Here is a 14,915-nt window from a genome sequence, read left to right as displayed (position 1 = left end):
CGGACATTCCGACAACTTCGTCCGACAATGTGTATACAACAGTTTCGGGCAAAATTCGTCGGACAAAATCCGACGGATTTGGTTGTCGGAATCTCCGACCGGGGTACAAGGGCTTATGCCCCGTACACACGAGAGGGATTAAGTCTGACAGACTTCCGACGGAGTTCTAGCGGAGTTCCGCCGGAGTTCTGGCGGACTTTTCGACCGAACGGACTTGACCACACACCATCACACCAAACTCCGACGGAGTCGAACGTGATGACGTACGACTGGATTCGACGTAGGAAGTTCATAGACAGCAGCCAATAGCTGCCCTAGCGTCGGTTTTAGTCCGTCGGAGTAGCACACACACGAGCGAATTTTTCTAAGGGGACCGGGTCCGGCGGAGTTCCGTCGGGAAAATTTGAAGCATGCTTCATTTCTAAAGTCCGTCAGACTTTTGCGAAGCTAAAGTCCGTTGCAGCCCACACACGAGCGGATAGTCCGCCGGACTCAGTCCGTCGGAGTTTGGATGTCGAAAAGTCCGCTCGTGTGTACGGGGCATTAGACCTACTTTATTTGGGCAGTTTACATGGTGGTTATTATTCCTTTTGTCTCCCTCACCAATGCAGACTTTTACCTATAGTTTCTATATGCTGCCATATTATGTGTCACCAGCATCTACTAAGCTCCATGTGGATGGGATTATGTCCTCTATTGGCCATCCCCATTGATGGTAATATACTGACTGAGGCCGCGTACACACGGGCGGACTGTTCGCCCAACTTTGTCCGCTGAACAGTGTTTCAGCGGACAGTCCGCTCGTGTGTGGGCTTCAGCAGACAGTTTCAGCGGACAGTTTCAGCGGACAGTCTGACGAACAAAGTTTTTCGGAATTTCCGTAAGACAGTCCGCTGAAACTTGGTTTCAGCGGACAGTCCGCTCGTGTGTAGGCTTGTTCGACAAACTACGTTTCGCGCATGCTCAGAAAGGATTTACACGGCGAAGGTTGCATTGCAGTGTATTGGACGTCGTTTTTCTCGTCCCGTCGTACGTGCCGTTCACGTCATCGCGCACGCTTTCAGCGGACTGTTCGTTCATCGTGTGTGGTCAAGTCCGTTCATGCAAATTTTGAGCGGACTGTTTGTCGGATTGTTTGACGAACAAAGTTGGGCGAACAGTCCGCCCGTGTGTACGCGGCCTGAGACGTCTTTCCTGCCCCTGCTATAAGCAACTATCAATTTTTGTTTGGTAGGTATTCTGTCTGTACAACCAATCTGTGCTATTATGTATATATATAATACATTGGAATTAGATGGCTGTTATTATTGATTTTTTTTTTATGTTAGTACTCATCAGAATGTGCCACTTGCTGTCTACTCTATCACAGTGTAGTTGACCGCTCAATATATTTGGATCTGTCTTGGTTGCTATGACATCTGTACCTTAAGGCGCAGCCCATTTGAAGATATTTGTACATCTTCTCTCTTTTTCCATCGTTTTTGATTTTGTTTGCCTCCCTGCGTTCTGTATAGTTGAGCACATGATTTTTAAATGTGACATACAATGCAAAGTCTATGTATATATGCATTGTTGGTATTTTAACTCTGATATATCTCATTTCAGATAGTGAGATTTATTGTTGCTCTCTCTTGCTGCTTCTTTGAACCTTTTTCCATGTTCTGAGGAAGCCTTTATGGCGAAATGCATAGATGTGATGCACAAGGGCTCAATGTACAAATTATATAATTTCATATGATTTTTATATTGTTTTGAACACTGTTATGATATTGCATTTTTCAAAAAAATAAATATTTTTTTTCTACTTTCCTATTGGCTTCCATGCCTTAAAAGTCCGACCTGTTGATATCTATTTGGTATCTTCTTTGTTTTCCCTTGATATATTACGGATGTGGAATTGTGGGTGCTCCCTCCTTCCTATTTCTGCCACCTCATCAGTGCCACCTATCAGTGCCTATCATTACTGCATATCAGTGCATCCTTATCAGTGCTGCCTCATAAATGTGCTTTATCTGTGCTGCCCATCAGTACCGCCTCATCAGCGCACATCTCCTCTGCAGTATTGTGAACCAGAAGCACTCAGCACTTTTGGTTCAGACATGTCAAAATGCCAGTTAGAAAGGTGGGTGTACAGTCCTAAAACATTGTGTGCTTGGTTGGCTGGAATAGAGAGCAGGGGAGACATTGAGAGTCCAATAGACCAGGCGGTAAAACGATTTTACATGGTAGAATTTGGAATAATTTGTAATATTAGTCTGTATCTGTGCTGTAAGTAGTGAATGTAGAAATGGCCCAGAGGTATAATGCCCACTCTGCTAAATTAAGAAATCCGTATGGATTTGTGACAGATGCAAAAATTACAGAAAGAATATGCATTTTTTTTTCACAGGAGCCTGCAAGTTATTACATCAGCAATCAGTGCAATGTCAGGCTCATGCAGACGCTTCCTACAGGCTTATGCCTTTGTATGGCCTTCATGTTAAAAAGCTGAGAAAGTGTCAATGACCTGAGTTTGTTGATTATCACTCTCATAGTCCATAGAGAACTATACTGTAACTCCATTTGCCAGACAGGACTTGTAGTTTATTTATTCACAGATTTCTCTGCCTGAACCGCACCAATTTTAAATGTGACAGAGGCTTCAGGGGATGAAAGCAGGGCTGCTTAGGAATATGTTACACCCTTTTTAAGAGTGTAACCTGTAACATGTTTCTAAAAGTCAACCTAGCCTTTAATTCCTGTTTTAATATGTCAGCAAACAATAAATATACATATACTATTCTTCTTCATGAATTCCTTTTACATTACAATTTCATACTCCATTTATATCTTACAGGAGAAAAACACATATATCTCTGGTAGCTGTAGTCAATCTGCCATGTGCAAAAAATGTGTGAGGTCAATCAGATTCGTTTACTTGGGTTCCGTGGCCTGGCCAAATATAAAACTCTATTATTTATTGTGTTTCTTGTAACCTACCTTATCATACTCGGTGGAAACCTGATGATTATCATTTTGGTAGCAGATGTGAATCATCTTAAAATCCCGATGTTCTTCTTCCTCAAGCACTTGGCCACAGCAGATGTCCTACTGACCAACACTGTTGTCCCCATGATGCTGGACATTATAATTATTGAGGAAGGAAGACTATCATTTGTTGGATGCATTACTCAGTTGTACGCCTTTGGCATTTTGGGATTTGTGCAATGTTTTCTGATTGCTGTTATGTCCTATGATCGATACTTGGCTGTTTGAAAACCATTGCATTATGCTTCACTTATGAACCCTCATGTTTGCCACCTGTTGGTTGTTGGCTCCTGGTTCTTAGTTACTCTGTTAATATCAAGTGAAATAATGGCGGTGGTTCAATTTAAGTTCTACGGAATTAATTATATTGATAACTTTTTCTGTGATTTTTGGACCAGTAGTGGAGCTGTCCACCTCAGACACATCCAGTTTGATGCTACAAGACTTTGTAATTTCCATATTCATGATATTTTGCCCTTTCACGTTCATAATCATAACCTACATGTAAATTTTTGTCATCATCCTGAAGATATCTTCTGCTTATGGTCAAAGAAAAGCCTTTTCCACATGTAGCTCCCACCTGGCTATTGTCTGTGTCTATTATGGAACTTTGATCACCGTATACATGGTGCCAGGAGATGACAGCACAGCGATCATGAACAAATATAGGTCTATGCTGTATATTGTGGTGACACCACTGATGAATCCCATTATCTACAGCCTCAGGAACCAGGAGATCAAGAAAGCCTTGCTTAAATGTGTCATCAGACTTAAAACAGACAGCTTTACATTTTGAGAATAAACATTTTGTTTCCATTTTAGCAGCATTAGGGTCGTCGGTTTCAAATCCCAACCATGGTACATCCTTCCTAGAGTTTGCATGTTCTCCCTGTGACTGCATGGGTTTCTCCTGGGCACTTTGGTTTCTTCCTACACTCCAAAGATATGCTGGTAGGTTAATTGACACCCGTCTAAATTGGCCTTAGTTTGAGTATGTATGAATGTGAGTTAGGGACCTTAGATTGTAATCTCCTTGAGGGCAGGGCTGATGTGAATGTACAATATATATGTAAAGTGCTGTGTAAATTGTCGGGCTATATAAGTAACTGTAATAAATAAATAAATACAAACAATAAATGTTTTTCATGTTTTATATTTATAGTGAATTAAGACACAAGCAAACATCTAGAATCTGTTATTTCAAGGTGAAAAATTGCAACTGTGAAGATTTGAACAATCAGCCTTTAATTTTGTGCTTTTGAATACTATGCATTTGTTTAGATTGTAATATATTAGAAATTTATGTACAGCGCCTTGCAAATGTATTCACCCCCTTGGCTTTTTACCTATTTTGTTACATTTCAACCTTTAGTTCAATGTTTTTTTTAATCTGAATTATATGTAATGGATCAGAACACAATAGTCTAACTTGGTGAAGTAAAATTAGAAAAAATATAAACATAAAACTATTATTCAGAAATAAAAAACGAAGAATTGGCATGTGCGTATGTATTCCCCCCCATTTGTTATGAAGACCATAAAAAGCTCTGGTGCAACCAATTACCTTCAGAAGTCATATAATTACTGAAATGATGTCCACCTGTATCCAAACAAGTAAGGGACAATGTTGTTGAGAAGTACAAGTCAGGGTTAGGTTATAAAAAAATCCAAATCTTTGATGATCCCTAACAGTACCATCAAATCTATCATAACCAAATGGGAAAGAACATGGCACAACAGCAAACCTGCCAAGAGATGGCTGCACACCAAACCCATGGCCCGGGCAAGGAGGGCATTAATCTGAGAGGCAGCACAGAGACCTAAGATAACTCTGGAGGAGCTGCAGAGTTCCACAGCAGAGACTGGAGTATCTGTACATAGGACGACAATAAGCCGTACACTCCATAGAGTTGGACTTTATGGCAGAGTGGCCAGAAGAAAGCCATTACTTTCAGCAAAAAAAAAAAATGGCACGTTTTGAGTTTGTAAAAAGACATGTGGGAGACTCCCAAAATGTATGGAGGAAGGTGCTCTGGTTTGATGAGACTAAACTTGAACTTTTTGGCCATCAAAGAAAACGCTATGTCTGGCGCAAACCCAACACATCACCCAAAGAACATGATCCCCAGAGTGAAACATGGTGGTGGCAGCATCATGCTGTAGGATGTTTTTCAGCAGTCGGGACTGGGAAACTGGTCAGAGTTGAGGTAAAGGTGGATGGTGCTAAATACAGGGATATACTTGAGCAAAACCTGTACCACACTGTGTGTGATTTGAACCTAGGATGGAGGTTCACCTTCCAGCAGGACAGAGACCGCAAACACGCTGCTAAAGCAACACTTGAGTGGTTTAAGGGGAAATATGTAAATGTGTTGGAATGGCTTAGTCAAAGCCCAGAACTCAATCCAAAAGAAAATCTGTGGTCAGACTTAAAAATTGCTGTTCACAAGTGCAAACCATTCAACTTGAAGGAGCTGGAACAGTTTTGCAAGGAGGAAAGGGCAAAAATCCCAGTGGTAAGATGTGGCAAGCTCATAGAGGTTTATCCAAAGCGACTTGGAGCTGTGATAGCCGCAAAAGATGGCTACAAAGTATTGACTTTAGGGGGTTGAATAGTTATGCACATTGACTTTTTCTCTTATTGTGTCCTATTTGTTTGCTTCACAATAAAAAAAAAAATCTTCAAAGTTGTGGGCATGTTCTGTAAATTAAATGATGTAAATTCTCAAACAATCCATGTTAATGCCAGGTTGTGAGGCATCAAAACACGAAGGGGATGAATACTTTTGCAAGGCATTGTATATGTGATAAAAGCACAGCTCCAAATCCAACTCAAAAATGTAATGAATATAGCGCACCTACTGTATAATTGGAAAGTTGCTCAGTATATACAGATTTTCTTTATTTCAGGCCTTATCTAGTTGATAAATAATGCCCCAACAACCAGCGGACTGTGAGAACCATGACGATTCTCTCCCATTGAACTCAAACCACAAATGATAGCTGGCTTATATCACCGATAATCACTCGGCTGCTTTGTTTACAAACAGGAACATAAAGGAACTTACATTTATTGGCAATATATTTTTTTTTTATTAGGCTACAGACTCTTGTCACATAGGTGAGGACTGATCAATACTTTCCCCTTCCCACATCCACCTGAAGGTCCAGGCAGATTTCAGTTCTGATGATCAGTCTAACAAGGGTGGATGCCTAGTCTCTATATATAAAATCCAGAGATTTGGAGCATGGTTGTGTCCACTCCCACAATGCTATTTGAAATGTTTGTGAAAGGTTAAAAAAAAAAATATTCTCCATCAGGATTTTATGGTAGAGCGTAGAATTCATGGTTCCATCAATTATAGCAAGTCACCCAGGTCCTGAATCTGCAAAGCAGGGCCAGACCATCACACTACCACCACCATGTGTGACTATTGGTATGATGTTCTTTTTATGAAACTCTGTGTTAGTTTTACACCAGATGTAATGGAATGCACACCTTAAAAAAAGTTCAACTTTTGTCTTAACAGTGCACAGAATATTTGCCCAAAAGTCTTGGGGATAATCAAGATGTTTTGTGGCAAATATGAGACGAGCCTTTGTGTTCTTTTTGGTCAGCAGTGGCTTTCATCTTGGAACTCTCCCATGGATGCCATTTTTACCCAGTCTCTTTCTTGATGTTGAATCATAAAAACTGACCTTACCTGAGGCTAATAAAGCCTGCAGCTCTTTAGATGTTGTTTTGGGTTCATTTATGACCTCCTGTATGAGTCATCCTTGTGCCCTTGGAGTAACTGGGGCACAAGGCACAAGTAGCTGACTGGCCACTCCTGGTAAGGTTCACTACTGTTTCAAGTTTTCTCCATTTGCGGATAAGGGCTCTCACCGTGGTTCACTGGAATCCCAATGCCTTATGTAATGGCGGCTCCTGAAGAGCACGCGCTATGCATTTTTCAAAGATAAAGTTATGCCTGAACTGCAGTTGGGTTTGGGTACAATTGTCTAAATTTGGAATTCAGCATCAGTCTGACTGGACTATGAGATGTTCAGCCTGGCCACGGGGGGCACTGTCTCTTCTGGCAGGAATGGAACTATGGTCTGGTTAGGTGCTTAAGTTACTCTCTCTCGGATCCCGCCCAGTGAGAGTGCGGATCCACCCGATCTTGATGTCTCGGGGCTAGCTAGCCCAAGGCAAGGAAACTAAAGGAGGATTCTGAGGTGTTTGGGTGCCGTATTTGGTTTGGGAGAGACCCAGTGACTTCACGCTATCCAGGGGAGGACTCTTCAGAAGAAGGCCACGTACGGGTTGGTTTCTTAGTAAGAGCCTGGAGGAGCTGGAGTACCCAAGAGAATCTGGTCTCGTGGATATCACCAAGCTGGCTGAAAGATCCAGGTATCCTACGAGTGTTCTTAAAGTTTAGTTTTCCCACGTGTTCTACACCAACGTCTGTGGCAGAGATATATCTTGTATGTTCTACAACAACGTCTGTGGCAGAGACTTGTTCCTGAGTAAGCACCTTGTTGGCTGCTAGGCCTTGTGAGAGAAGGACTGTCCAACTTGAGTGATCATCCAGTTGCGAATGGCTATTCTCTGGATGCAGTCAAAGTAAGCAAGTTCCTTAATACATGACTTTGACACTAAAGTCCCGTACACACGAGCGGACTTTTCAACATCCAAAGTCTGACGGAATGATTCCGGCAGACTATTCGATCGTGTGTGGGCTGCAACGGACTTTTGATTCGCAAAAGTCTGACAGACTTTAGAAAATGGAACATGCTTCAAATATTTACCGACGGAACTCCGCCGGACCCAGTTCCTACCGAAAAATTCGCTCGTGTGTATGCTATTCTGACGGACTAAAACCGACGCTAGGGCAGCTATTGGCTACTGGCTATGAACTTCCTTATTCGAGACCAGTCGTACGTCATCACGTTCAAATCCGTCGGAGTTTGGTGTGATTGTGTGTGGCCAAGTCCGCTCATTCGGAAAGTCCGTCAGAACTCTGTCAGAACTCTGTCAGAACTCCGGCAGAACTCCGGCAGAACTCCTTCGGAAGTCTGTCGGACATAAGTCTGGTCGTGTGTACGCGGCATAAGAGTACCTAAACTTCCTTTCCAACCCTCTGATCCTATTTTAAGAGACTGTTCATTGTCTATGTTCTGCAAATAAAATCTCTTTAAGTGGATCTGTTGCCAGTCTCTCGAGTTACTGGATCATCTACCATGGGACACCCCTAAACGTGAAGTGAGGAGAAAAGAAGGTACCAGTAAGCCTAAATCTAACCAGCAGCTCCTTTAGGGGTAGTGCTACACTTAGAAATGGCTTTGTAACCATTTCCAGACTGATAAGTGTCAATTACTTTGTTTCTCATCTGTTCTTGATTTTCATTGATTTGCGGCATGATGTGTTGCATTTTGAGATCTATTAAGTGATTTCTTGATTCAACAGGTCTGGCAGTATGAATACAAAAAAGAATCAGCACTCAAAATGCCTCATCCGTGAATTTGTGAAGAAATAAAGAAAAATAATTCCAAAAAAGGAAAGACTATGGTCGAACTTTAAAGGCACAACAAACAGTAGAAACATAAAATTAAAAAAAAATTAAAAAAATATTAGCATTTATTGAAATATATATAATACAAACAACAGGGACATGAAAGAAGCATCGATAAAAATCATATATACAAAAACAATCTATATATGATATGAGCCCTAATGCGTCTACGCGTTTTTGTTGTACACTTCTTCAGGACACATTTGGGGTTCAGTAGTTGCAAAGAAGAGAAAGGGGTCTCACTATCTTGCAAAAGGAATCACATATTAATTAATCATTGATAGAAAAAGTAATTTACAACAAAGGAAAAAAGCAAGGTGGCACAATGAGGTCATAGAGAACCACCAGGCAAACAATACCCAGGAACCAACTGTGAATCAGTGATCACGAGTGTCTAGGTATGATACTTTCAAACAGGGGATGCCATATCAAAGTGAATACTCATAGAAGACCGGATATAACCATAGATTTTTCATATCAGAAAATATAGGAATCCCTCAGTCAGAGATTCACTCTTCCAAGGAGTGTCCTGCTCTCTAGCAGAGGATTTTCATTGCATTGCCGTATCTTTATCTATCTTGGATGATAACAGCCCAGATCTGGATTCATTTCCTTTGATATATAGCCAAATTTCTTATTCGGTGGCTACCTCTGACTATATTTTCCGATATGAACAATCTATGGTTATATCCGGTCTTCTATGAGTATTCATTTGATACGGCATCCCCTGTTTGAAAGTATCGTACTTAGACACTCTTGATCACTGATTCACAGGTGGTTCCTGGGTATTGTTTGCCTGGTGATTCACTCTGACCTCATTGCTCCACCTTGCTTTTTCCCCTTTGTTGGAAATTACTTTTTCGATCACTGATTGATTAATATGTGATTCCTTTTGCAAGATAGTGAGACCCATTTCTCTTCTTTGCAACTACTGAACCCCAAATGTGTCCTGAAGAAGTGTACAATGAAACACGTAGATGCATTATGGCTCATATATATAGACTGTTTTTTGTATATATGATTTTTATCGATTTGATGTCCCTGTTGTTTATTATATATATATATATATATATATATATATATATATATATATATATATATATATATATATATATATATATATTTCAATAAATGCTAATATTTTTGTATATTTCTACTGTTTGTTGTGCCTTTAAAGTCCAGCCATAGGTTTTTCTTTTTTGGAATTATTTTTCTTTATTTCTTCAGGTCTGGCAGTAATCAGGCCTGGGTGTGGCATGTGAAATTTAGCTCAGCTTTCGAAAAAATGTGGTTAATCACAGTTCATTAATGGTTTTTAAATTCCTTTCATATAAGGTCAGGCAGGTTTGGATAGCTTTTTCACTTAACAAATTAAATCTTAATTTTAAAACTGCATTTTGTATTTACTCGGGTTATCTTTGTGTAATACTAAAATATATTTGATGATCTGAATCATTTCAGTGTGATAAATATGCAAAAAAAAAAAAAAAAAAAAAAATCAGGAAGGGAGAAAATACTTGTTTGTCTACGGCACTGTATGTCATTATGTGTGGGTCACATAAAAGTCCACTGTTCTAACTATTCTTGGTATAAATAATTTTTTTGAAATGTCACTTTTGTTGATGCAAATCCTAGAGGTGTGCCAGTTCTCATTTATGCATCTCCCAACAAAGTTATTTAACCACTTTAACCCCCTTCCAGTACAGGCCAGCTTTCAGCTTTTAGGGCTATCACATTTTCAGTAACAATTACCCAGGCAGGCAACACTGTACTCAAATTACATTTTTTTAAGTCAGATTCTTTTAACCACTTTCAGACCGGACCATTTTGCTGGTCAAAGACCAGACCACTTTTTGCGATTCGGCACTGCGTCGCTTTAACTGACAATTGCGCGGTCGTGCGACGTGGCTCCCAAACAAAATTGACGTCCTTATTTTCCCATAAATAGAGCTTTCTTTTGGTGGTATTTGATCACCCCTGCGTTTTTTTTTTTTTGCACTATAAACAAAAATAGAGCGACAATTTTGAAAAAAACGCATTATTTTTTACTTTTTGTTATAATAAATATCCCCCAAAAATATATAAAAAAACATTTTTTTCCCTCAGTTTAGGCCGATACGTATTATTCTACATATTTTTGGTAAAAAAAATCGCAATAAGCGATTATTGACTGGTTTGCGCAAAAGTTATAGCGTTTACAAAATAGGGATAGTTTTATAGCATTTTTATTAATAATTTTTTATTATTTTTTTTTTTACTAGTTATGGCGGCGATCAGCGATTTGTATTGTGACTGCGACATTGTGGGGGACCCATCGGACATTTTTGACACATTTTTGGGACCATTGTCATTTATACAGTAATCACTGCTATATAAATGCAGTGATTCCTGTGTAAATGACACTGGCAGTGAAAGGGTTAACCAGTGGGTGGCAGTGTAGGGGTTAAGTGTTCCTAGGGGTGTGTTACTAACTGTGGGGGGGTTGGGCTTTCATTTAGTGAACACTGATCTCTGCTCCAATCACATGGAGCAGAGATCAGCGTCACTAGTTGCTAGGCAGAATGGAGAAATGCTGTTTACACTGCATTTCCTCCATTCAGCTGTCCCGTGAGACGATCGCGGGTATGCCTGCGGCGATCGAGTCCGCGGGTCCCGCGACCGGACTCACGGGGGTCCTGACCAGTGCGGGAGCGCGCCGCCGGCGGCGCGCTCCCGATGACGTACATGTACGTACATGTAGATTGGACGTACATGTACGCCAATATGCCTGCCCGTGCCATTCTGTCGACGTACATCGTCGTGCGCTGGTCGGGAAGTGGTTAATCACTGTTTTTTTTTTCTTTTTTTTTTTTTACTTTTCGCTATATAAAATTAAAAAAATACCAAAGGTTTTGAAAAATGTACTCTGCTACGTTATTTTTGTAAAACTAACCAAAAACAGTGTGTATTATTTAGTCTGTATGAAAGTTATAGAGTCTACAAGCTATGATATATATCTGAAAACTGATCAGTCCTCATGTACTGATGGCCTATTCAGGAGACCCTAAAATTCAGGGATAGCACAAATAATCCCCAAATTACCCCTTTTTGGAAAGTAGGCAGTCCAAGTAAGTGGCTAGTAAGTTTTTTATTGTTTTGTCAGTTTTTTGGGAAAATTAAGAAATGAAATAAAATGTGTTTGTTTTTTCACAAAGTGGTAATTTTAACAGGTTATTTCTCACACATAACATAGGCATACTTGCAATTACACAGCAAAACACATTCTGATATGTCTACTGTGTATAGGAATACCACGTGTGAGACTCTTTCACAGCCTAGATCAGTGATGGCAAACCGTGGCACCCCTGATGTTTTGAAACTACATTTCCCATGATGCTCAATTACACTGCAGAGTGCAATGAGCATCATGGGAAATGTAGTTCAAAAACATCTGGGGTGCCAAGGTTTGCCATAACTGGCCTAGAAGGGCTTAAAATCCAAGGAGCACCCTCAGGCATTCCATTATGCATAAATAACGCATCTAACTTTCTGACTACCTATCACATTTTTGGAGGCCCTAAAGCACCAGGACCAGTATTAACACCCACAAAATTACCCTATTTTGGAAAGCAAACACTCCAAGGTATTTTCTGAAAGACATAATGAGTCTTCAGAAAATGTAATTTTTTGCCACAAGTTTTTTCCCAAAGTTGTCAATTAATAAAATATTTCAAACAAACAGCATTGACATCTGGAAATACACCTCAAAACACATTTTGCTACTCCTGAGTATGGCGATACCACATGTGTGATACTTTTTCACAGCCTAGGCACACAGAGGGGCCCAAAATCCAAGGAGCACCTTCAGGCTTTCTAGGGGCACAATTTATGAATCTAATTTCCTGACTACCTCACTACCCACATTCCTGGAGCACCAGTACAGAAGAAACACCCACTAAATGACCCAATGTTGGAGACTAAACACCCCAAGATATTTTTAAGAAGCATGTCTTTTGAAGACTTAATTTTTTTGCCACAAGATTTTGGAAAAAAAAGTTTTCAATTTAATAAGATATTACTCACATGAGCATACTTAGAATTACACCACAAAACACATTCTGCTACTCCAGCCGAGTATGGGGATACCACATGTGTGAGACTTTTTCACAGCCAGGCCACACAGAGGGGCTCAGCATCCAAGAAGCACCTTGACCGCTATCAGTCTGGTCCAATTCTGACATTTCTCGCCTACAGTACATGTATAAAACATTGTTTTTTGCTAGAAAACTACTTAGACAACCCCAAACATTACATTTTTTTTTAAGAAAATGCCCTAGAAATAAAATGGTGGGTATTGCAAATTTTTTATGTCAGACGGTATTTGCATAGCAATTTTTCAAATGCAAATATTTGGGAAAAAAATACACTTGAATAAAATGCAATATAATACCCAATTATTTTCTAAAATATAAAAGATAATGTATGCCAAGTAAATAGATTCCAAACATGTCACACTTTAAAATTGCGTCCGCCTGTGGAATATTACCAAACTACAGTGCCTACAAATTCTCATAAGCGACACTTTTTACAGGTTACCAGTTTAGGGTTACACAGGAGATCTGGAGCAAGGATTATTGCTCTCACTCTGACATCTGCGGTGATATCTCAGAATGTGGTGCGATCCCCATTTACATATATGTGTGGGACAGGTGCATGCATTTGCATGTGTGCGCAAGCATGGGCAGACGGGGCACTTTTTATTTTTTATTTTTTTTCATTTTATTATTTTATTTATAAAAAAAAATAGGATTTTTTGTACTCACCGTAAAATCCTTTTCTCTTTAATTCACCGACCGACACAGCTCCTCTCTGTAACAAATGGGTTGTTAGCCTTATCACTAGGAGAATACTAGGCAAAGTTGTAACACAACACTCAGAACTCTTAGTTCCGCCCAGGGGGCGGTCCCACAGGCTACAACCCTCCACCCTGCAAAGCAGCCTCAGTACGTCAACAAGCAGTATAGCGTAAAGATAAAAGGAGGGCGGTTGCTATGTCGGTCGGTGAATTACAGAGAAAAGGATTTTATGGTGAATACAAAAAATCCTATTTTCTCTTGTATTCACCGACCGACACAGCTCCTCTCTGTAACAAATGGGACGTCCCCAAGCAGTGCCAAAACGAGGGGTGGGAAAAAACAGCATAAAAACTTCACCCACCATGGCAAGTGGGAACTAGTGAAACTATACCCACAAAAAAACAGCAGTGCGTGGAAAACCACCACAAAAAAAACAGGGCATCCTCAACAGGAGTGATCCCCAGACCGCACCAAAACTGCAGAAGTAATGCTACAGTGCATTAACATAACAGTACTGCGTTTTTATCGAAAAAACAGGAAAAAATATCTATTGCATATTCAATTGCCACTACACGGCCACCTAAAAAACTTTGTGGCCAAAACAGGCATCAGCCGATGCACTGACGTCTACCTTGTAGAACTTGGTAAACGTACGGACAGACAACCAGGTCGCCACCTTACACACCTGCGCGACCGACGCTTGGTGTCGGAAAGCCCAAGACGTTCCGATTGCCCTTGTGGAGTGGGCCGTGACCGGAAAGGGGGGCACCTGCCCCTTCAAGGCGTAGGCTTGTACTACAATCTGTCTGATCCACCTGGAAATAGTGGCCGAAGAGACCGCCATGCCTTTCTTTGGACCAGCCACCGAAACAAACAGTAAGTCTGACTTCCGAAAGGGAGCTGTGGCAGACAAATACACGTTCAGAGCCCTAACCACATCCAGAGTTTGAAGGGCCACCTACTTAGGGTGCTTAGGCTTAGGACACAGAGATGGTAATACAATGTCCTCATTGATATGAAAAGCCGAGACCACTTTCAGTAGAAAATACGGTTGTGGACACAAGACCACCTTATCCCTGTGGATAACCAGAAAGGGCGACTTGCAGGACAAGGCCGCCAGTTCCGAAACCCTCCTGGCCGAGGTGATGACCACTAGAAAGACCACTTTCTGGGAAAGAGTTAACAGGGGAATCTCCCTGACATTTTCAAACAGTGGTTTTTGAAGCTCCGACAACACCAGGTTCAAATCCCAAGGGAGTAACGGTGGACGTACCAGAGGGACTAAATGTCGTACCCCCTGAACAAAGGTACTCACTAAGGAGTGCAATGCCAGGGGTCCTTGAAAAAAGACAGCTAAGGCTAAAATTTGCCCTTTGATGGTGCCTAATGCCAATCTCTGGTCTACTCCTTGCTGGAGAAACGGCAGGATCCTGGATATGAAAAAGGAGTGCAAATGCCATCCTTTCTCCTCACACATGGAGACGTAGGCCTTCCAGGT

General features: G+C 40.8%; 1 pseudogene; it reads left to right on the top strand.

Annotated features, from left to right (window-relative positions):
• The first annotated feature begins 2,889 nt into the window (after positions 1-2,889).
• On the top strand, positions 2,890-3,823 carry LOC143962376 (olfactory receptor 11A1-like; annotated as a pseudogene).
• Positions 3,824-14,915: the final 11,092 nt, after the last annotated feature.

The sequence above is a fragment of the Lithobates pipiens genome, unplaced genomic scaffold (assembly GCF_037356315.1).
Source record: "Lithobates pipiens isolate NorthernLeopardFrog02 unplaced genomic scaffold, aLitPip1_a1.2 Scaffold_8, whole genome shotgun sequence".
In the NCBI taxonomy this organism is placed as follows: domain Eukaryota; kingdom Metazoa; phylum Chordata; class Amphibia; order Anura; family Ranidae; genus Lithobates; species Lithobates pipiens.
The sequence above is the reverse complement of the archived record's forward strand: the minus strand, read 5'-3'. Positions and strand labels throughout refer to the sequence as shown.